Source organism: Chrysemys picta, chromosome 2 (genome assembly GCF_011386835.1).
Source record: "Chrysemys picta bellii isolate R12L10 chromosome 2, ASM1138683v2, whole genome shotgun sequence".
In the NCBI taxonomy this organism is placed as follows: domain Eukaryota; kingdom Metazoa; phylum Chordata; order Testudines; family Emydidae; genus Chrysemys; species Chrysemys picta.
In genome coordinates, this window is record NC_088792.1 from 203767832 (window position 1) to 203792358 (window position 24527).

General features: G+C 43.3%; 1 protein-coding gene and 1 long non-coding RNA gene across 9 annotated transcripts in view; one reads left to right on the forward strand and one right to left on the reverse strand.

Moving 5' to 3' along the window:
• LOC122172475 (uncharacterized) overlaps positions 1–15601 on the forward strand; it is a 112186-nt gene extending 96585 nt beyond the window's left edge. For both annotated transcript variants that reach the window (XR_010597991.1, XR_010597992.1), the window contains one exon: positions 11097–15601. This is a non-coding gene — a long non-coding RNA (uncharacterized LOC122172475). The remainder of the gene's footprint in view (positions 1–11096) is intronic.
• Positions 1–21857, reverse strand: part of ANKRD12 (ankyrin repeat domain 12) — a 109668-nt gene extending 87811 nt beyond the window's left edge. For 3 of the 7 annotated variants that reach the window (XM_005282648.5, XM_005282646.5, XM_065582053.1), the window contains exon 1: positions 20321–21855. The gene's annotated coding sequence lies outside the window, so the exon portion shown is untranslated. Of the gene's footprint in view, positions 1–19382; positions 19494–20320 lie in introns of all 7 variants that reach the window. The other 4 variants (XM_065582054.1, XM_005282647.5, XM_042843282.2 and 1 more) reach the window with 4 other exon arrangements.
• Between the last annotated feature and the right edge of the window lie 2670 nt (positions 21858–24527).

Sequence of the window (24527 nt, forward strand, 5' to 3'; positions counted from 1 at the left end):
CATTACCAATCCCACCCCCTCCCCAAAACAAAATAAAAAAACCCAAGCCCTCCCTAAAAGACTGGACTTCTGAAAACAGGACTGAGGGGAATAAAGCACCAAGTTATTCCTTGTTTGGGACAGATTTGTTTTCATGCGAACGATACCTGTGGCAATAATGATATTGAGTCTTGTGGCACTAAGCTTTTCATTGCTGAGAAGAGACCTATCTACAGAAAAGTTCTTCAATGTTAATGGCAATCTATTTTGTCCCTTGCTTGTTCTGAAAAGGATGAACATAGGGATTTCTTAATCATCACTTCAACAAATCTAGAACTGCTTCTGTCTCGGAGTCAATACCATAAAAGCAAGTCAAATGAATAATAAATGAGAACTGAGCTTCTCACAGATATATTAGGCAATGAACATGGCTGAAAGACTATAGCCTCTTATGGAAAGCGGCACATTGCTTTAAATGGAATTATCCAGGTCAGCCATAACTGACCTAGGTGGTGAAATCAAAGTTTGATTGGGGACAAGATCTGTGCAACAGCACAAGAACAAGAAAAAAAAAAAACACAAAAGAAAAACACTACACTAAAAACACTGAACTACAAGGTCCCAAATAGAAGCTGAAATTTGTCTATAAAGGCAAGTCTACCAGACACAGAAATAATCCCTACTTCTGCAAATACCCACAGAGAGCACTGCAGCTCTTTAAGGCCCTACTCTAACACAGTTCCAGGTCTGTACATTCAGATCCATAAGGGGGCATTGTGCAGCCTAAATGGATACAGATGCTCTCCAGGTTACGCAAACCCGACTTACGCAAATCTGCACTTACGGAAAAAGTTCTGTAAGTTCTGTAAGCTTTTTTTTTTTTTTTGGTGTAAATGTCGGGTATACGTTCTCGACTTACGCAAAATTTGACTTACACAAGGCGTTCTGGAACGGAACGCTTGCGTAAGTCGGGGAGCGTCTGTACTGCTTTCCAGATGGCTCCTGAAACTTGTGGGATCACATCCCAGAAACATGAATAGTTTGCGTTCTTAAGAACAGTGCTGGCTTACAGGTGGAGAAAGGCAGAGAAAATGCTCTAACTGAAAACGTAGATACATCCACGAGTACACCTAAGATAAGGAAGTTTTTGTTATACTTTAGAGACTCTTTGGGCCACAACAAAATTGCTCTTGAACTAAATAATAAATTATTAATTGCTGCTGATGAAACTTCAAAATTCCTCCTTAAAGAACCCTTGATTTCTCTGGCTGGCCCCATAGTGGATGGGGAAACTCTACCTGATGGCCAGCAATGTAATGGATTCCTCAAACTCGTCTATATATAACAACTTATTTCTTGCAGCTTATAATATTCTAATAATGAATTCAGTGGAATCACAATCTCACTTTGTTGTATGTAGCAGAAAAAATCTCAGTAGACATCATAGTCTCTTGCTGTTCTATCTGAAGACCCCAGGTTCTGACAACTATTTTTATTACCGACTACATACTAAGAGGATGGAAAATACATGACATTTAGGACTGAATCTAAGAAAAAAAAGACCCTACTGTTTTCCCTCCCAATTAAAAAAAAAGATGCCACAATTAAGGAAATAAATATTCCTTAAGTATATGTTAGTATATTTTTTCAGTCTTTTTCTCTTTCATTTTTACAGCACCAGTAAAACTGGGTACTTATCAGAATTTGTTTTTTGATCCATCCCTTTGGTTTTGCTACTAATTTTTTTCCCTGAAGACAAACTACCATCACGAGACATCTCAGATTTACTGAGAGCTTCTTTATTTGATATTTTTGCTGAACTATTGACCCTGAACAATCACTGAAGTGGGAGATTATAGGATTTGTGGTTTTGTTTTTTTAATTTAAATCTACTGAATGCAGAGTCCCTATGTATGTATCCACACTGCACATACTAACTAAAAAAAATTATTGCATCATTTACCAAGTTTCTCATAATAATCTTATTTTGTGCTAAATGATGTAAACTATTCCTGTAGCTGTGGCAGGGACTTCACATTTGTACTCCGCAAAAACAGTAGAGAGCCTGAACATATTTTAGATAGAGAAAATGACAAAAGGAACAGTGACTTATTTCTTTATGAATATTACTAAGGCTCAATAGTTATCATATTCTGTAAAAATGGCTGAAGATGAACATCACATAATACAGTAACAGCATGATTTGATATGCACTCTTTGTCTGCCCACTATGTCATCTTATTGACTGAAAAGAACTCCATGCTATCGCAGCACGTGACTAAATTACTAATAAATGCTTGTTGACTTTATAAGTAACACCGATTTAATAGGTTGGCAAGAACATTTACTAAATTATCTACTCAATATCTCTCACAAACTGGAATGCTCTCCTGTTGCCTTTACTTATTCATACAATCAGAACTTGAGAGGGATGGTCTTACAAGAGGCTATAAAATCGAAATTCAGTCTACCAGGTTTCACTGAAATATCAAAGGCAGAAAGGACTGAGATCCAATGCATGCCCCCAAAATAACAGGACCCTAATACAACATTAAATTCCATTGTCCATTACAGACAATTTCTGCGCTGAGTGTGGATTTGAGTCATAGATCATGCTGTAAAAGCTGAAAAACAGGGACAATAAAATATGGCCAAACATTTTTATTCCAAAATTAGATGACCCCAGTTACGGATCAGTCTTCTCACGCCTTCTAAACGAAGTTTCCAAACCATTTGAATACGGCTTCGTGGCTAAAACAGAATACTGAAACCATAACATAATTATATTCTTTGATTTACTACGGGTTTCTTGTGTGACCTTGGACTAAGTGCTTAAAAGGTAAACCATGATACCCCTCCCCCCCCCAAAAAAAAGTCTAGATTCTTGAGTCATATTTCAAACTGAAAGAGACAACATGGTTCTGTCGACTGAGATTCCTTAGGACAAACTAGTATTAAAAAGAACCCTCTGAAGGCATGAATCATACTCCAGAGAAAACATAGAAAGAGAAAACAGGAGAATGGCAAGCTGAGATCACTGCTAAGTGGACCTTAAAGGAGCTGTACAAAGGTTGGAGTATTTCAGATGCTGAAAGGAGTTGAGAACCTGTGATATCAAAGCCTGCTTAGGATCCAAGCCCTCTAGGGCTGCCCAGATATCCATCAACATGGAAGATTTCTAAGTCCATTGTGTGGATATCTTTCTGCTCTGCATCAGGATGTTCTGGACTTGTCTAGAGCAGACCCTGTCCATGGTACTTAGCCAGTCACCACCTAGGCTGGACATCTGTGACAAGTCTGTCAGCCAAAACTGCCTCAGTCAGTATGGTGCTACAAGAATGATCGTGGCTACATCTCTTTTGGTTTTGGAAATCACCCTGGAATCAGGGGAAAGGCACAAAAGAGTCTCTGATTCCATTAGAGAAGGCACTGGGCAATTAGCCCAATGGAACTGAAGTTCCAAAATTCTGAATTGTCCTAGGTGGCAAACATCATCACAGAACCCTGCCTCTCACAGCCCCAAACAATGGAATACTGGCTTTATGATGGTCCTCCACAGAGCCCACTTGTGATTGATCAGAGATTGTCTGCTCAGGAAATTTGCTAAGTCATTGCTGACTCCTGGGAAGTGAAGAGACATTGGGGCTACCCTGTGATGGTGGTCCCATGTCTAGAGTCCTATGGCCTCCAGGTAGATAGACAATGAGCGGACACCTCCTTACTTGTTTATGCAGTACCTTGCAGAGGGGTTGTCCATTAGGATCTCCACTGTGGAATTTCAGAGCATAGGCAGGAAGAGTTACACAGGCTAGCCTGATAGCCCTGAGTTCCAGAATGTTTATGTGGAGTCCCATGTCTTCCAAGGACCAGACTTCTTGCATTTGCTGGTGTATCAAGTGGGCTTTCCAACCTGTCCCTAGTATGCTCATGATTAAAGTCTTTGCCAGGGTGGGGTATGAAAACTATACTTTTTTCCCTCACATTTTCAGGTTCTAGCCCCCATGTCAATTCAGTGAGGACATGAGGTGGCAACATGACATTTCCTGTCCACCTAGCATCTGCTGGAGAGCACATGAGTGCTGAGTCAGAGCTTTAGAGGCCTCAGGTGAAGTCTGGTAAGCAGCGTCACATGCTTGCATGCTGATGTATGGCATCACAGTCTAGGGCAAGTCTATACTGTCAGACAGCTTTGATTTTATCTTGAGTATCAGGGATCACAAAGACAAGAACATGCTCTCAGGCAGGTATGATCTCTGACCTTGAGTCTATCAAAGATCCCACGATGTCTACAATCTGTGATATGGAAAGAGATTATTTTTCATAGTTCACTAGGAGGCCAATCAAGGCAAGGATTGCGCGAGTATATGCGCTAGGGTTATCACCATCTCCTGTCCGAACCTGACTCTGATCAGACAGTCATCCAGGTAAAGGTAGACGTGGATACCCGGTCTCCTCAGGTGCACTGCAACTACTGCTAGACATTTCTTGCCAATTCTTGGTGCTGTGGAAAGTCCAGATAACAGTATCTTGAAATAGTAGTGATTCAGCCCCACTATGAATCTCAAGCATATCTCATGAGTCAGGTGGCTGGCTTTGTGGAAATATGCACCTGGCAATTCAAGAGCCTTGGGCCTGCAAGGATGGAATAAGGGAGGCAAGCATTATCATCCTAAAATTGAGGTGGCATATATATTTGTTCAGTCTCCCCAGGTCTAAGACAGGGTGAAGACAACCTGTCTTTTTGGAATAAAAAATATCGGGAGTAAAAGCCTCTTCCCTTTGACTCCTGCAGGACCTCTTCTATGTTTTCTAGAAGCAGCAAGGCTACTTTTTGTGACCTAATGAGAAAGAGAGATAGGGAGTAAGGTGTGAATAGGGAAGCAATGGGAGATGTTTGAACACTCATTTGTCCCGTGAACCAAGCCAGGCAGAAAGAAGCAAAAAAGCTCCTGACGATGGCAGCAGCTCTGGTGTCACTCTTGACATTACTGTCAATCCTGCTGTCTCTGTGCCAAGTGAGCAAAAGGAAGCTGAGGGCCAACATGTCCTAGATCGTGGTATCTTTTCTGAGATGATTACTCAAGTGGTCATCCCTTGAGTAATCATTCTGAGAGTAAGCTGGTATCCTTTGTTTCACCTGGGAATGGTCCTTGCATTGTTTTCAGTGGTGTCTCAGAGTGTAAATCCCTAAGGATCTTAATATAGCTCGAGTCCATCCCCTCAAAGGGCAGGTCCTCAATAATGGCTTGTACCTCTTTGGGTATCCCAGACACTAACAGACAAGAGGACCATCTCATAATGATGGCCATTGCCACAAACTTTGCAGCCATATCAGGCAGCTGTGGATGCATCTGCAGTGCTGTTCTAGATACTGTATGGCCTTCTTTTATGAAATCTTAACTCCTCTGTTCTCCTGAGGGATCTTTAAAAGGGGAGGAAGTTGTATTTTGCAAACAAGGCCTGATAATTTGCCCCCCCAGAGTTGAAGTGAAGCTGATGAGTATGCTTTGTGCCCAACCAGGTCTGATTTCTTCAGGTCTTTGTCCTTAAGTACCTTCTGAAGACTTGAATTTCTCCTGAATTGCAGAAACTACCAAAGAAACCTAGGTTTGGGTAGGTGTGACACAGAAGCCCATTTGCGGTTCACTACTCTGTATCAGCAACTGGTCAGGCCTGACATATTCATGACACCTAACATTCTTTTGTCATAATCTATATCTAAAAGATGTCATGTAAGAGATCACTGGAAAACTAGTAACTTAGTGATGATTAATATTCTTGTGTGATGCACGTACATGGAGAATACAAAGTTATGAATACATGCTAGCATTATGTCCTTAAGATGAGTTTGACAAGCAATGCAGTAAGTACACATTCCAAGACAAACTATTTGTTTCTCTGAGCAGCCTGGTGGTCAGGCAGGGACAATGAAGGTTTACATTTACATGAAAGGTAAACAAAGCCTACCAAATGGCAGAGATACCCCCTTGTGGTGGGTATGAACTTCAAATGATAAGTAATTGAATCCACTGATTGTATACAATATTATTGTATTCTAAAAGTGTATCAAGCAAGGTTTTTTTATGAAAGCTAATGACACAATGGTGAGGCATACCATTGTAAAATGTACATATTAAAACTATATGAAGAATTATAGAGACTTAATAATATTATGCTTTAAAGTCTGTGACCAAAACAGGGGGAAGCAGATTTTCCCCCAGAAAGGAGGGAAGGCAACTATCTGTCTGTCTCCAATGAAACTAAGCAACATGTGATTAAAAATAATGGAACACCCATTCACATACAAATCAACAAGGGAATGGGAAATTCATAGGAAGGGAAGAACCAAGATTGCAGCTTGTTAAGTCTTAGCCACTAGAAAGTGTATTTTACTTTTATTTGCTGGTAACCATTAGGTCTTTATCTCATGTACATTAACTCACTTAAAAACTCTCATTTTGATTAAATGAACTTGTTTTACTTTTATTCTAAATCAACCCAGCACTATGTTTGACTTGAAATGATTATCAATTCCAGTCAAAGCAACAAGCTGCTGTGCTTTTGTCTCTTTAAAGGAGCAGCAGACCTTATTACTCCTCAATGTTCCAGAAGAGGGCTGGATATTTCATGGCAGACAGTTCTGGGGAAATTTGAGACTGAGGAAGAGTTGGGGTCACTTGGCTAGTAGTAACCAAGGCAGGTAGAGACCAGAGCATGACTATGGTGTAACAGGCTGACTGCTGGAGTCAGAGTTGCAGAACCAGGATTGCACAACACACAGTGCATGCTTATATGCTAGCTGGGAGCATCCAGACAGTAAGCTACTGCAGCAGAGCATTTTGGTTACAGGACAAGCGGTGACAACCTCTCATTGGTCTGAACTGCAAATCAAGATGTGATAGTGGACCTAAAAGTGTTCATAGCCCTCTGGAGGCACCTGATCTCTTTTCTCCACCTGTTTAGAGATGAAAGGAAGAATGGTCAGGATTTGCCACTCAGTTAGTGGGCCCCAGTGGGCCCTAGCCGACTGGGAGGGCAATTGTGGCTGAAGATGGTGTATTGAGAACATGAAGCCGTTTATGGGACTTCTCTTGTATGACTATTCCAATGTTCAGGGTCTCTGCTATGTGGGACACGAGATCCTGGAAAGCTGTGAAGTCATTGATAACCGGGGTAGGGTCTGGTTTCACTGCCTCATTGGATGATTAAGACTGCCTGGGGGGAGACCTTCCTTTATCTCTCACTCATGGTGGCTGATGCTGGTGGTGTTGGAGGTCTGATCAATGATGCTGTAGAAGGGCAAGATTTTATCCTCTTCCTGAACATATGTGATGACAATCCCCAGTAAAGCCAGTAAGGCCAAGACAGCATGTTACAGGGGTACCTGCCTAGTTGAGGCTGGCCAGCCCAATATCATTACCAGGAATCTACTCTGACACATACTGGAGGAAGAAGAGGAGGAGAGAGGGCTTCCTTTTTTCCTTTGAGACCCTGTTCACTCTGTGCCCCCTCAAGCCCCCATTTCTCCACCCACATCCTGTTTCCCCCTTTACCCTCAGATAAAATGGCCACCTTTTCCTCCTACAGCCTTTCCAAGTAACAGTTAAGCTGAGCCTATCAAAATATACATCACCTAAATCCACCTGAGATGATGTTCCCATAGCTTAGTTCTCTCAGGACCAATGTGAAGCTCTGAAAGATGGTGGGACAATGAGAGTTCAGTTGTTGAGGTCTCCCAAGTACTGAGACTGAAGCAATGGAGGTGCCATGGAAGCATCTTCACTTCCACTAGTCAATGAAGAAGAAAGGGCAAATCACATGAAGCTAGACGGGGAGCCAAAAAGACCAGGTATAAGGTTTTTGCCATATATTTATTTAAACATGGCCGATTCCTATAGGCATATTTTTATTTCTATATTTGGGGGGTGGGGGTGATGAGGCTTGACAGGGGGGCTCTGGTTGCAGGGGGTAAGGCTCAACAGGAGATTCAGTATGGGTGGGGATCAGTGTGTGTGGGGTCCAGATACATGGGGGTTGGGTGGATGGGGGGCAGCTACCCATACAGTGACCCCTCCCCCCTGCAGCTGAAGAGTGATGGGGCCAGGAAGTGGGTGAGAGGTGCAGAGCTTCCTGGAGCCAGGGAAGGGTCCTGGGGGTGGGTCTGACCTGACACTATTAGCTCACTGCAGACAAAGTCCCATCGTCCTCTCCCCCGCTCCCCTCCACACAGCCAGGACTAGCAGCTGAGCACTCCAGATACTGATAATTATGGAAATAAAAATTGTGAAAAAGCCTTCAATATGTATAAATTTCAGAATAAATATTCTGAGCTCTCATTAAAAATAGCTATTACACCAGAATACTGGAAAGTAATCATTGTTACATCTGTTTTCTTTAATAGCGAGGAAGCAATCCTTGGAATTACAGATAGTTAGCCTTACTGGTACATTGGCTGAAACAGAGAATTATAAAACATCTAGATTAACATACTATGATCAGTAACATACCAATGCAGCTTCTGTCAAAAGAAGGAAATCATGCCTCATTAATCTACTAGAATGAAAATGTCAAGAAAATAGTGGGCTAAAGGAAAACTGGTTGCTATAGATTACTGGACTCTGACATAGGTTTTTTGAAAGTCCATCACAAGAAACTATCAAGGAATTTAAATACTTGTGAGGTGTGACAAAGTTCCATAATAATTTAAAATCTGCTAAAATAATATACAAAGTATAGAAATAAACTGTCAAGGTTCACCTCTTTCAAGGATCTATACTGACTCATATAATCGTGGGCCTGCACTACCAACTGGAGAAGAGAGAAGTGCCATTCATGATATGGAAAAATGTGTCAACCTAAGTTCCCTCTAAGCTGCACAGCCACGCAGCTGCCTATTAAGCCCCACGCAGGGGCTCAGGGCCGCGGCAGGAAGAGATGCCTCTCCCCCAGCATGGGCCTGCTGTGGCAGGGAGAGGTGTTTCTCCCCTCCACCCCCAACCCAGCCCTGGCACAGACCTGCCGCGGTCGGGGGAGAGGCACCTCTCCACCCTGCAGCCCAGGTGCTGCTGCGGGGAAAGAGAGCTAGGGGAAGTCCTCTCTCCCCGCCATAGCCCCTGGCAGCCTGCACCCCAAAGACCTCATCCCCGGCCCCACCCCAGAGCCCACACCCCCAGCCGGAGCCCTCACCCACCCCCCCTGCACTGCAACCCACTGCCCCAGTCCTAAGCCCCCCTCCCACACTCCAAACCCCTCGGCCCCACCACATGAATTTTGTTATGTGCACCAATATGGAGATGATGTGTCACACATCACCTCCATATTGGTGCACATAACAAAAGTCATTCCGCACATGCGTGGGGAAAAATAAAAGGGAACACTGGTGGCAATAAATAAATAAACAAATAAATAAGTAAAATAATTGTCATCTACAAGATTACAGATATCTGTAAGAAAATCCAGAGGGGCCTAGAAAGCTTAACAACAGATGAAGGTCACTGTAAACAAGTACAAGGCAATACAAGTCAGAAGGAATAATTCAAATCACTTATGTACATTGTTGGTTCTAAGTTAACTGTAATCACTCAACATTTCAGTAGAAACCTCTGCTCAACATGCATCATGCATATGTCCAAAATGTTAGGACATATACAGAATAGGATAGAAAATATTATGCTGGCCATATTGAATTTGATGGTACAGCATTACCAGGAACGTGGAGTTCAGTTCTATTTTTTTTTCCCACCTCAAAAAGAGTATAGCAGAAGCAGAGATCCAAAGAAGGTTCATGAAAATTATTAGAAGCATGGAGAAGTGTCCATATGAGCAAAGGTTAAAGTTTTAAATGAAACAAAGGAAATTAATAAGAGAACACATAAATGTATATCAAATTATTACACTCACAAAGTTAAAAGGACATTATTAAGGTTGTAAAATAATGCACCCAACAGTTGGGAAATGCCAAAATTAAGGTTGCCTGTGGAACCTTAAAGTGTACACCTAAAAGAGTCAAGTTCTGATCGTGTAATTACAGACCTATCATATACACTGTACTGTCTTTTCCACAAGACCCTACCTCATTCAGTGCAAAGGATAACCAGTGTTCACTTAACCAGCGGCTATTCAATATTTTGTTTTTTCCACATCGTTTAATGTGTGGCCTTATGCCTTATTTGCTGCACGCTGTTCAAACCCGGCTCTGAAGACAAAATTATTAATTTCCTCATGGGCATTTCTAGGATGTTCATGAATGCTTACAAATATTAATTAATGCATTTTTCAGAACAGCCCTGTGAAGTGGGGGGGTGGTATGATCCCTGTTTTACAGTTGGGGAGCTTAAGCATAGAGAGATTAAGGTCAGAATCTCCACTAATTTTGGTTGCCCAACCTGAGACACCCAAGACTTCATTCTTTGGAGTACTTAACATTACGTAGCACTTCATATATTCAAAGCACAGCTCCCACTGACTTCATCTGCAGCTATGAGTTCTCAGCACTTCTGCAAATCAGACCGTAGTGTTTCAGTCAGGTTCCCAGAAAATGAGGAACACACAATTCGTGACCACCTGGGAATAGACTGGTTTTAAGTGACTTGCTTACATCACATAGGAACTTGGTCAAAACAGAAGCAGGGAAGGAAACCAGTTCTCTAGGACAGCACTGAACTGCCTAATCATGAGACCATCCTTTATCTTCCTGCAATTCTCAAGCCACAACCCTCTGCTCATTGACTACATGCCTTCCAATTTCTGCAACAAATGAAACAGGAGTCATAAATGTCACAATCTCCTTTATTACACAGCCCTGATTCATCCCTAGAGCAGGTTCATCCTATGCACTGAATGAGGCAGGTTTCTGTGGGGAAAAAAATGTGTGATTATGATTTGCCTCTCTCTTGGGGGAGGACAACAAATTAAGCTGCTGTATGTGACAGGCAGAGCTCTCCCACCCCACTTAAGAAGAATAGAGGTTTTTGAGTGAGGGAAGGAGACTACCATTTTTGCAAGAGACGAAGAAGCGGAGGAAGTGCCCAGTAGCTCAGGATCTCTCTGCTCCGCTCTCATGAACAATATCAGTTAGCATCTCCTTCCTTCCTATTTCTCTTTACCCCCAACCCCAGGCCAGAGAAGAGGATTCAAGATGCTCCTGCTGCAGATGCCACTCTCCATGCCAAGTTTAGATGGGGAGAGTGTGAAGAACCACCCATAGAATTGCCCCCCTCAAGCTTGGAGTGATGTAAAAGAACCACTCATGTACCTACAGCATGAGCAAAGGTACTGGGGAGGGGGGGCAAGGAGCAGATGTGTGGCTGGGGATTTGTAAAATTAACTGATGGGGGCATACTGCTTTGGAACCAGGTGACTCATTAATTGATGTGGAATTAGGGAGCATATAATTAACTGCTGTAGGGGTGCTAAAGCTGCACAGAATTAATAGGCATTTAGTTTTTTGGAGGAGTTCAAGTCCCCATGCTATCAGGCAACACTTTTTTCAATTTTATGAATATTTAAAAATCCTCTTTGTCACAATCTGTTGGCATGTATGTGTACTATTGTGCAGGAGTAATAACCAAACTGTCCGCTATTGCTGGGGGTTTAAAAGGAAATATGATTGATGGAACATGAAAGACTGAGAAACAAAAGAAGCAACAAGCTACATGTAACTGACTTTTTTCAGAGTTATCTAGGTGAAAAACAGAAAAAAGCGATGGCAAGTAGAGCGTTCTAGACCAGGAGTCGGCAACCTTTCAGAAGTGGTGTGCCGAGTCTTCATTTATTCTCTCTGATTTAAGGTTTCGCGTGCCGGTAATACATTTTAACGTTTTTAGAAGGTCTCTTTCTATAAGTCTATAATATACAACTAAACTATTGTTGTATGTAAAGTAAATAAGGTTTTTAAAATGTTTAATAAGCTTCATTTAAAATTAAATTAAAATGCAGAGTCCCCCAGACCGGTGGCCGGGACCCGGGCAGTGTGAGTGCCACTGAAAATCAGCTTGCGTGCCACCTTTGGCACGCGTGCCATAGGTTGCCTACTCCTGTTCTAGACAGTTCAGTTTACTTCTGCTTTAACATCTCAACCTAATTAGCTAGATATTAAAATTCTGATACCTCAAGAGGCCTCATTTTCAAAAGCAAGGCCACACTGTCAGTGAATCAACCATAGTACTGAGAACTAAGAGACCCTGTCTGAAATAAGCCACACCTGTCAAGAAGTCCCTACCCTTTGTTCCCATTTTTGAAAACTGTACTAGGGAGAGTATAAAAGAAAGGAAGGGAAGAGTGGATGAAGAGGATTTCTCCCCTCAGACATGAAAGACATTTAAAATGAAGGCAATGACCCTAAGGAATCAATTTGCCTGTACAACCCTGTTAAGAGTGAAGAGTACAGTTGGCCAACTATGGCCTACAATGACAGGGGACACTATGGCAACCACTCTGGCAAACAGATGAGTGGGGGAGATGTTGCCTAGCAACAGGAAGCTCCGAAAGAGATTTTTGTACAAACAGTGACAGTTGAAAGACACCATTGCAATCTAAGAATTGAGAAACTAAAGGAAGTAAAATAGGTCTTGTGATTTTTCCACTTTATTATCAACCTTTTTTGTTTAAAAAAAAAAAAAAAAAATCAGATTTGTAGTCTTTAATATTTTTCTGTTACAAAAAAGAAAAAATGGCAATGGAGGGGGCCATGGAATAAGTGCCTAGGAACTGCTCAGCTAGGCCCCAATTCTGAAGAGATTGACATACTTGAAGTTAACCATGTACAAGTACCCAATGACACTATTTGCTGCTTAATACAAGTCTGAAGGACTGGGGACATAATTTATATAAGAGACATATGGAATGCACATGTATTTTATTGATTAGCTTGCAAGAACACAATCTTAACCAATTACTAAAAGTCACAAGTGAGAGGTGGCCAAAAAAAAAAAAAAAGTAATGAAATGTTAGAATTGTTCTGTGAATGTACAGAACAATAAAAACTTGAAAAGCAAAGGAATGTGACGCAAGATTCCTCAGATTGGCATAATCCATGTCTATACTACAGTAATTTCCTGCTGCTGAATTATCACAAATCTAATGGAAAATCCTCTCAGCCTGACTATTCTCTCTAGTAATGTTTACTGTGTAATGCCTTAAAATTTTAAAATGTAAAATGTACTTACCAATATTTATGATGTTTATTTTGATATTTATTATGATGTTTTTGAATTTCATCTTGGATAATGGAAAATAAATTAGTTGGTTTCATTTGAAGTTCCTCACCAACCATATAGCGTTTAAGTTTCAGACACAAAGAGAATTTCCTTTTTAAATATGTTGCAGTACAAAATATTTTGTTTTGTAGAAGATTGCTTTACAAAAATCTAAAATTGTGGCAAATGTGATTAAGCCTCTTATTTCTCTGCATGCTATTCTACTTCTATTTCCTCAGCCCTACTATTTTGTTAACATATCCAAATGTTTAATTATCCTTCTTAATAAAAACCAAAGTAAGGGCTTAGTGGAGGTTGTGTATATTTGAGACACTAAAAAAAAATACATGAGTAATGTTGCAAAACTCTAATACCAAATACAAGTATGATATCATCTAGCTCTTATATAGTTAATTAGTAGATCACAAAAGAGCACTGTCTGTTTAATATTAAAAATGAAAGCATAATTTAGGCAAACCAATTACCTGCAACTGTCATTGAAAAGCTAGAAGAATATTATCCCAAATCTGTTTGGTAAAGACATTTGAAATGAGGCAGCTCATAAACCTGTTGTCAAAGGCCTGATTACTTCTAAAATTCATCAATGAACCACAATCTATCACTAAATTAGGATTTAGTGTTTATTCATGGTAATGGATCGTATTAGAAATTCAGATAGTCTGATTTGGAGGCATTAGATCTATTGATTTTTTTTTTAACTTCCTGTTAGTACTTTTGCTCTTTCATATGCTGAATGTCACTGTTTTTATTATCCTCCAGCATCTTGTCAGCTCAGACAACACCTAGTTCTATATAGGCCAAAAGAAGGTACCTAGAAAAGCCTGACTAGTATGTAAGCTGCCTTGTCAAGTCTATATGATGTTAGATAAGGATACCAAAATGACTACTTTAAACAGTTCTAAATGGAAACATCCCCACTCTTTGGACAAGAGGTGCACACAGTTCTCAGAGAATAAAATGCACAAGTACACATGGCCCTCTGAATTTTCTAAATTTCATTGTTTTTTTCAGATAAATACATAGAAACCTCCTAACAGAACTCCTGAAGATGCTTCTTGTTCTGAGAGGACATTTGAATAATGGGAGAGAGGTTTCTTGAGTCAAGTACAGAAGAAAAGCCATCTTTGGAAAGAAATGAAGGACAAGCTTAAACATCACTATGTAGTCCCAGTGAAAAAACAGGAAGATAAAAAAATCACTACACAAAAGTTTGAAGCTCAACAATTCTAAGTAGATGGCCACTAGATAGTTTTAGTATTAGGAGTCTGAGTTCTTATATGGCATCCATCACTGCAATAAAAACACCTCGCAAATATTTATTCTCACCATACCTCCTGAGTTGAAATGCTGGCCCCATTTTACACAGAGAAAACCAAAGCTCAGGGAGATTGAGTTTTTGATTTTCGGAGGTGCTCAGGAGTTGACATTTTTCCATCAACAAGATTTGTAGGTACTGAAAACTTCTGAAAAGTCAGGACTTAAGTTATTTGTCCTTGGTCATACAAAGTCTGTGGCAGAGCTGGAAACTGAACCCAGATCTTATGAGCCCCAATCCACTGCCTTACTCCCAAACCCATTCTTCCTCCTCGCTTTTGATCTATGGGTCTGAAATCAGATACTGAATATCTTCACAGGTGCTTCCTCTGAATCCCTTAGGATGGTGTCAGGGTTCAAAGGAAACACCTGCAGAGAAGTTTAGCATCAGACTGCAATCCCAGAGGACTAGAGACAAGGAAGAATGGACTTATGAGCCTCAAGTTTTAATCAGCCTTTTTTTTTTTTCTTTTACACCCACACCCACAGGATGCTTACAGGAAGAGTGCTATATGTTGCCTTCAAGGCCTCAACAGTCGCTGCCTGAACACTTAAGAGGCTAACACTTAAGGCTTTATTAAGTTTTATGCTAGGTTGGATAATGTTAAGAACGTCACATTTGAAACCATTTATTTTGTGCTCTGTACCAGGCCCAGAAGGCACAAACACACTAAGGCCTTGAATCTGCAATGAGATATGCACAAGTGGAGCCCTGCTGCTCATACATAGCCCCTTTAACTTCAGTGGAGTTCAGGGGTCTGACAGAGTGTTTTCTTACTGCAAGATCAAGACCTAGAGCAGAAGGTCTTGCATACATGAACCAGCATGGGAACTACCTCAGTAAGGGGCTTCAATTTCTTCAGCTGGATACCCTGGCTTTAGCTCAACCAGCCTATCCTGAAGTTCAAAGATTCCAGCAGTGTGAATGACTGTGTTTCATGGCCACAACCTCCTACCACGAGAAGTACCATAACGAGGGAATTGCCAGATACTTTTAAGGAGTAAAACTCATGGTTCTTAGGGGAAAGCTACTTTCATAAAAGGTAAACCCCTGCAGCAGCGATGTGACATCACTACCAGATTGTCTGATAGTAAAATATTCATTCTTTGTTTATCTAATTAAGAGATTAAAGGAAAGGTGGCCGGGGATGACCAAAACATAAAGGTAAAACCCAAACGTCTAGTTTGGCTATTGAGAGAGCTCTGTTTCTCTGAGCCAGGAAAAAAACAAAAAATGAGTAGTATCAACGAATTTTAGAGGGGAGTGTCATTACAAGACCTTTCAATTTTTCCTGTTTCAATTTGCTGATAGTAAGATTTAAACTCTCGGTCTAACACAGCACAAAGGGGCACTGGCAAAGGATTATGTTATGTTTTATATAAACTACTTTGTAGAATATAATAACTGAAGTGAGAACTCACTTATCAAAACTAAATGTTTCCACCAGATGGACAACTTCCCATGCCAATTACCAGGTGTTGAAAATTTTTATCAGATAACTTCTAATCAGAGATAAATACAAAAGACGGTGGGAAAAAGTGAAACTCCAGGTGTAATTCCTAGTATAAGCCCATCTCCTCCGCCATCAAAAAGGTGGAGTATTCTAGAATTTCTACCATCATGGTGGCCTTGAACACTACCAGGCCTATCTGACAAGATGGGGTGTAATCAGTTTCTGGTGGGCTTAATAAATTTGAAGCTACTGAAGGGATAAAACTCTCACTGACTTTCCATTGGGCATAGGTGCCTAAATGCCTTTGAGGATCTGGGTGAAAGAGCTTTTTGGGTCTTCATTATCTTCCAGGGTCTCCTGGCTGCCAGTGAGGAGAAAAGGAAGAGGTTCCCAGTACTCCGTTCCTCCCCAGATAACTGACAGCTGAAAAGAGGCATGGAGAGGGAAGAAAAGATTTCTTTTACTTTATCTCTTCCTGAGTCTCCATTTTCAGATATTCTGTTCCTGATTAGTATTGTATCACCTGACTCTGGTGCTGCTGCCTGGGAAAGGCAGGAGCAACAGCATGAAACTAACCTGATTCATGCCAATTTCTCTGCTACCCATAGTGTTCCCAACAGCAGCTAGGAAACTGATCAGCATCTTGCTAGTTTCACTCTTTTGCAGCTTGTCAGATAGGAGTAGTAAAGGAAACAACTTCTGCAGACTCAGGAAGAAGATTTTATTTGTTTATATTTGGTTCATATTTGAAAGATTGCCATCAACTCAGGTTCTAGAAATGTTCATTTTCTTTAAGTGAAAGCTTAGATTCTACAGAAGTTGGTGGTGTAGATCCCCTCCTCTTTACAAGCAAGTTGATTGTTCAAGCTCAGCAAATCAAGATTCGCTAACATTGAGAACTGGTTGACCTGACAGCCTGAGAGAGAGAGAGAGAGAGAGAGAGTGTGTGTATGTGTGTGTGTGTTTAAAGACTATAGAGGAATCCTGAATAATGACAAACTGGTTAAGAACTAGACAACATCTTCTGGTAATAATATTATTTAAGGTTATGATAGCAAGGCTAGATACAGTTTGGGCTAATATTTATTTCATACCATCTGTCAGTGGAGTCTAAGAACACTTGTAATGAAGTAGTTACAAAACATGGTCTGACATGGAGACTAAATGACCAGTCAACATTCACACAGCACTCTCTTCAATCAAATATGCAAAAGAAATTAAGTCAAAAGCTTTATTTGCCCAGTCCATCTCACAAGAAGATAGAATCCAAATATTTGAAAGGGTTAGAGAAGAAAATTGTTCTATACCAACAGAAGAACGTGTGTATTATCACTGTGGTAACAGGCTAAACACTATATATTTTGTGATCAATACTTCTGACCAACTTGAAAGTCAAGATGCCCAACTTCAGTGAAATCTACCGAGTCCTTTCAACCTGTAGCCTTTGGTAAACATGACAAATCAGTCCAACGGATAACATTTTTTTATATTCACAAATCAGTATTCAAATAGAAGGTCAAGATTTTTGTAGGTGCTCGCGTTTGAGCTCTGAAAGATCTAGATACCTTGTATGTGCCAAAACATGCAGGGTAGTGAGTTTTTTTGTTCAGCTGAAGCTTAAACAGATCAGGAAATGTATGAAACTCAGAACAATTGCTTGAGATTGTACTTGATAATCCACACTTGGTAAAAATCTGCTTTTACTTATATATTTTTGGTGCTCCTACCACCATCTGAATAATTAGGTGTTTTAGAAAGAGTACTCATCCAAGTATTCAATCATCCTAACAGACCTTTTCCTCTAACAAGTGATATATTTTGCAAGCCAGGAAGAGGCTTAATTTGTTGTGCACTATCAACACATCATCCATCAGAAGTTTTATACTAGTTAACACTAGCATTCAGAATGCTTGCATGTTTTTTTCTTGGGTAGGGGAAAGAAAAAAACCACATTGGAAACACAAAGGGGTGGTGGTTAAGTCCAAACTCTTTTCCTGTGCTAGGAGTAGAGCTGGTGCCAACAGAAGGGGAGAATCCTTTGCATACCTCAACTACAATGGATCTCATGGTAAAAGAGCACAATCCTATACATGCACTGGAGCTAATGGTGGGGACTGCCAAGGGAGAACCAGGAAGTCAGAGAAAGGAACTGCTTCATACATAGTCACAGGAATCTGAAGACACAGTCCCTGTGGTGCTCGTAAGCACCATTCTATTCCAGCACTTGCTCTCCTTGATTTTTAAGTCACAAAATACAAGTAGGTAAGCAGAGTTGTCAAAGGCTGCTATGGGTTTACCATTACCCTCCCAAAACAATATTTTACTATGACCCAGATCTTGCAGTTGGATCTGCACAGACAGAACTTTGAACCTGCAGAGTTCCACTGCATTTGTGAAGGACAGGATTAAGACACAGGCACATGCTCAGGGGTCCAGCTCCTAGAGTCATATGATTACATTAGAATCTGAGCTTTCATTTGGGGGAAAAATGGTAAGTTGTTAACCCTCATCTTTATGAAGAAATGTAAGTGTAACCCACCATCCACCTAAGTCTGCACAGGGCCTAAAACAATAGCTCTGAGAGGTGTATACTTTCCCAGTGCATCTCAATGTGGTGTTAACTTTAAGATCCACTTCCCTGATGGACTATGCTCTATCTACAACAACTCCCAACAGAAGACTAAGGTAGAAAAAAGCACAAAGGGTTGAGTTTGCATGTTCATGGCTGATACACATTGATTGTTTGTTAGGGGGTGATCCCCTTACTGTTACCCCATCTCAATCAGGGGTAAAATAAAGGGTTAAAGGAGGCGCCTCCTTTATAAAGAGGAGCCCCTCTCCACACATCATGACGACCCATCAAGGGCCCTACATTTTAGTGAAGTCCTGACTTCATGTAGGCACTGTGATTCAATCCTTCTCTGGTCACTTTTTCTGAAAATTAGCAAAACTTTAAGACATATTCCACATCTGTCTGGTAGTTCATGGGATAACAAGCAGCTGACACATGGAAGAGAATGAAGTTGGGACATTCTTGGCTTTCACTGTGGTCTTGCAAATAGATACAAACAAAAGCCTAAAGTTATGAATGCCACAAATGGATTCTCTTCCATATGTCATCTACTATATTCCCATGAGCTACCAGACAAATGTGGAATACACCATTCTAAAGCCTAATTAATTTCCAGGAAGAAAAGGCTCTTGTCTGAGAAGACAGAGACATGTTCAGACTTAACAATTTTTTAAAAAGTCTTACAGGGCAGTTCATGATAATTTTCAATTGGGAATTGTGCATTTGTTGCTATTCTTCCACTTGTCATAAGATGCCCAGCCAGTTTTAAAAACTGAAACAGAGGGGATGGATATTAATTTGCTGGTAATTTGGCCAAATCTGAATTGAGGTAATTAGACTGCTTACCTAATCCATCCTTCAGGTTCAACTGGAAACAGTATTCTTTGCTTTCTTGTCCTAAATAGCTACTTCGTGTTGATGCTGTCAATCAGCTGCTGTGCTCCACCTCAGAGGTGGCTGTATTTTAGTGATACACAATGGAATTGATACAACTAGCTTTTAAAACAATATGGGATCCCTCAGCCTGAGGAAAGTACTTAAAAATCCTAGATGTATTTCAAATGCATTTAGGCCACACAGTAAACCAGCAGCAGGCTTCGGCAAAACGCTGACAGGCAGCCTGGTAGAAATACAGCGAGCAGCTCCTAGCTTTTTAGATGTTGCCAAAAATCCTAGCCCTGAGTCACAGGCTGCAGCAGCGCGCCCCCTCCTCCGCCGGCCCGGTGTCCACAGCGCGAGCCCCGCGCCCCGCCTGCACACGCACACCCCGCGCCCCGGCAGGGCTCGCGCCGCTGCAGAGGCGAAGCCCAGACTAGCTTGCACAGCCCCGTGTGCAGCAGTTACCCCCGCCCCGGCGTGTCCCCCAAAAAGCAGCCGCGCGGGGGACGAACCGTGCAAGGGACACGCAGCGGCAGTGACAGCGGCAGCCATGGCTCCCGCAGCAGCAGTGACAGGCTGCGAGAGCGGCTGACAGAGCCCTTCCCCCGACCGGCATCGCCCGCAGGCCGGGGAGAGGGGGCCGCGCACAGCGGGACGGGCTGCGGAGTAGGGCAGCCACCCTGGGGCTACCCTTCCCCCCGCGCGCAGACACAGCCGGGGGACGGGAAGGGTCACACCCCCCGCACGGGGACACACACACACACACACACACACACGGCTGGGGAAAGGGGTTACCCCAGGGCGCAGCCCGGTCCGGGGGGTGGTGCCACCCCCAGCACAAGGACGTGGGAACTGCGGCTCCCATCGGGGGTGGGGGGTGGGACAGGCTCGGGGGTGTCTCTTACCTTGTCGGAGGAGGAAGCGGCAGGACTCGTTCCTCCTCCCTCCCGCGCTGCCCCTATGACAGGACCCGACGAAGAACCGGATTCAGCCGCTGCGGGCTGTTCCTAGAGACTCAGCCCCGCACCGACGACCACCACCGCCGCCGCTGTGGGTGTAGGGTTTGAAAGTGCCCCCCCTCCCCGGCACTGTCGCTCCCCTCCCCCCCGTCAGAATGTCGGTCTCCGTGTGCAGCTCTGCGGGACTCCCATTGGCCGCGCCACCCCACGTGACCCCAAACACGCACGAGAGACAGACGAGAACGCGCCGCCGCGAACGTTACGGGAGTTGGGCGGCGGTTGGGGAAGGAGGGAGAGTCAACGTCACAGTCCTCCTTCCGCAGTGGATTCCCCCGGTGCCTCAGATCTCTCGTGCACACGCGCGCAGCGCACACACACACGGAAGGAAAATAACGGGCCCTGGCAGGCCCGAGGGCGGGGCAGCAGGCGCGGGGCAGGGCGCAGGCGCCGGGGCGACTGCTCTTGGTCTTGGCTCCTGCGACTGGAACATTCTGGAAATGGCGGCTGTGGTGTCCCGGAGATTGAGATGAGATGGGATGGGAGGAGGGGGGAAGAGACTAGAGCGTCTGCTTCCCCTTGTGACAGGAACCATGTAGGAGCCGCCAACGCTTCTTCCCAACTCCCAGGCCCAGGGCCCCTTACTTGGGCTACTCCGGGTTTTCCGGCAGCGATGGCGCAGTGAGTTTTAACTACCCGCAGAGTGCGCATGCGCGGCTGGCTCCGGTAAGCGGTGACTGGCTTGCGCTGCGCCCGAATGTGACGGGGGACGGGCCCAGGGGAGGGCGCGTGTCCTCCTCCCCGCGTCCCCCGCTTGCCTCGCGGGCCGAGCTTTGGCCGCTCCGCTGCGGGCGTCGCGTGGCATGTTGCGCCGTAGGGGCAGCCGCTCGGGGGTGGGTGCGCGTGGCGGGGAAGCTGCAGCGGCCAGGGCGAGCTCTGGTCCCGTGGCTGAGCTCACGCAGCGCTAGGGGCAGCGTGTCGTCTCGGCCCTGCCGCGCTTTGCACCGGACAGTGTCGGCTCCCCACCCCAGCGGGAGCTGCCTTTCAGTACCGAGACGGGCCCCGATCCGGCGGAGACTCGCGCTAAACTTTACCCCCCACGGTGAGGGCCGCTCACTTGTCTTCGCCGGCTCAAGGCTCCCCTCTGCAGAGCTCGGGGGAGCCGCGTCCCCTACAATGTCATTGCAGTTTGTAGTCAAACTTTTAACACTGAATCATTTCACCTATTGGTGTCGTTCAGTTTTACCTTTTTATTGAGGACATGACATGCACCTTCATTAATCTGTTCCGGGCTCAGTCTGCCAACGCTTTTTCCAGTAAAAATCGGCATCCTGGCTTGAGATAATCATAACCGTTTACTGAAGTCAGGCGACACGAGTTGGACTTAATTCTAATCGCCATTTACAGGATTAGTATGTTTGTAGTGTTTTTAAAAACAGCATGCTTTCCCCCCCAGTATTTTTAAAGGAAATCATCCATTTTCATATGCCAATGTTTGAGCATCCATACAGGTGACAAAACCTGAAATTTGATACTGTACTGTTTCCTGCCCTATATTACTGCTGAGGGCATTCTGCACCAAAAAAATAAAAATTCTGTGCACAATATTTTAAAATTCTGCAAATTTTATTTGTCAAATGTGGAGTCTTCAGCATGGCAGGGGGAGCACAGGCCAATGGCTGCACAGAGGTGGGAGATCGCTGTGCTGCCCCCCCCCGCACAGGGACTCAGTGGTGAGGCTGTACTCAACCGTGACACAGTACAAAGATCAGGCCTACCCCAGAAACACCCTAGGGCCCTGTGCCAGGTGCATGAGGTGTGGGCAGGAAGGCTCAGCAAGGCAGGATCCAAGTGTGGATGGGTTTGGGGTGGGGGGAATCCAGGTGTAAGTTGAGAGGGTTGTGTGGGGGGCAGTTGGTGCAGGCAGCTGGGGGAGGGATCTGGGTGCAACAGTAATGGGACTCTGCAAGGGGGTCCAGGTGAAGGTGGTTGGGATTCAGCAGACGGGTCTGGGTGTGTGGGAGGATAGGGCTCGTGGGGGGGGGGGGGAGTAAGGTGGGGGGGGCTCAGTGGGGGATCTAGCTGCTAGGGGAGTGGGGATCCAGGTGCAGTTGGTTGGAGCTTGGGGGGGGGGGGATGGGGGGGTTCTCAGGGCAGGGAGGGTGAGGCTCAGCAGGAGGGGCTGTGAGGGGGTCTGGATGTATGGGGATTGGGTGGATGGGGGAGCAGGGCCTTGTACAGGGATCACTCCCCTTGCAGCTGAGGAGGGATGGGTGCAGGAAGTGGCAGGGGGAGTTTGCTGAGCTTCCTGCAGCTGTGGGAGAAATCTGGGTGTAGGTCTAACCCAGTCCCAGATGTGGTATAGGGGAAGAGGAAGTCGTCCCCCCCCCCCACCCCAGCCCATCTGGGACTAGCAGCTGAGCCCACTGCAGGGTAGGAGCCATCTGCTGGGTCTTCCCCTGTCCTGTCCTCTGATCCACAGTGACTTACCTCCTGGCAGGCTGCCTTGAGCACCCAAAAAATACTGTTGGGGAGGGTCTCATGACCTCTCTTATGGCTTCCCTTTGTTTCCCTGTCAGAAAGTCATTTTTCTGCAGGGAAGCAAAGAAATCTGCAGGGGACGTACAGTCTGCACATGTGCAGTGGTGCAGTCTGCAGAATTCCCCCAGGAATATTGTATATAATTGTAGCACCACCATCCCCTGTATCATGTCTCCTATCTGTATCTAGCAGTATATGACAGGAAGGGCATTGTACCTATCAAGATTTCTACTTTGTCCCCTTATAGCAGCAATAAACTAGGAAAATTTTATTGACTTAACCTGCTTTTTAATGATATAAAGTTGGCCTATAAGTTTGGATTTTTTTAAGCTTTTTCCCCTTTTTATTTTTTAACCTTAAACCTTAGCAGTGTCAAGTCTTATCTTTTTTGTTTTTTCTGGAGGTTGTCTTTCAAGACTCAAACATGGATTGTTCTCTTATTCTTTAATAAAAGGGGAATGGTTGTTGAAACTTTAACAAAACATCTTCCATAGATATTTGGTTAGATGTTTGTTCAAAGCTATTTTGTATTTTATTAATATACTCCTAGCTCCTAAGATCTATCTACACAAGGAAATTAAAAAAAAAATCCTATGCTTGCTAATACTGACATTGATATCATCAATGAGCTGGTGAGCAACTTTTAGAAACATTTTATTGTGTAGATCAGACCGCTGAAGTTTGGCATTTTGAGGCAGGGAAAATTGGGCACAAGTCTATTCTCTTGAGTTTCCTTTCAACTGGCATGCCTAAGCTCCTTCTAGAAAATTCTTAAGTCAGTTGCTAAGTGTGCCAGAAATAAGAGTTTCTCTATTAATAGCTTCTGTACAAATCACAAATATTAATTCTCTACAAGATGAAATTTTCAAGATGGAAATAAAACAAAAACTTAAATGCCTTGAATAAAAATTTCTCTGTCAATCAGCATTCATTTCTTTGGTCAATGTGGTAATCCTACTAATTCTGTAGTCAGCTGCATAGTCTTGCAAAAGAAGCAGATATGAATTTCAAGTGTAAAAAAAAAAAAAAAAAGGCAAAAAGAATAAAAATACTCCATAGATCTCTTCTGTACAATATAAGCAACAAAGAGCTCACACTATATTTTCCCCATTGCAGTTCATCTCTAAAATCATTAGGTGCTAAGTTACCCCAGTGATAGTCATCTTAAAAATAAGATAGAACAAGATCTAAAAGAAAAATTAGTCATATTTACAACATAAACTCGTGCAGAGGAGTCATCTCATTGCCACATTGTAGGCAAATGAGTCCTTATTTGTGCTAAGAATCAAATAAGTCATCGAGAAAGTTGTCAGAACAGAAGACGGTCACAACTGGGCACTGCTAGCATAAGCCTGGTCTCCTGAATTATGTTTCCACTGTCACTCAGTTGCTGTGGTCTTATGTATACTAGAGAAATTTGACTTCTGGTTCTTCCTAGCATGGCATACCTGTAACCCACCTCATGTCCCCCCACCCACAAGTGTTTGAAGTGGTGCACAGGAGTTCCAAGCACTTTTTTGAACTAACTTTTTTTGAGCAATGTGAACCATTGTGTGGTCTTCCGCTATACCAATCTCTACCTTTGCAATGTATGCATGGACAGAGATTGCTGCAG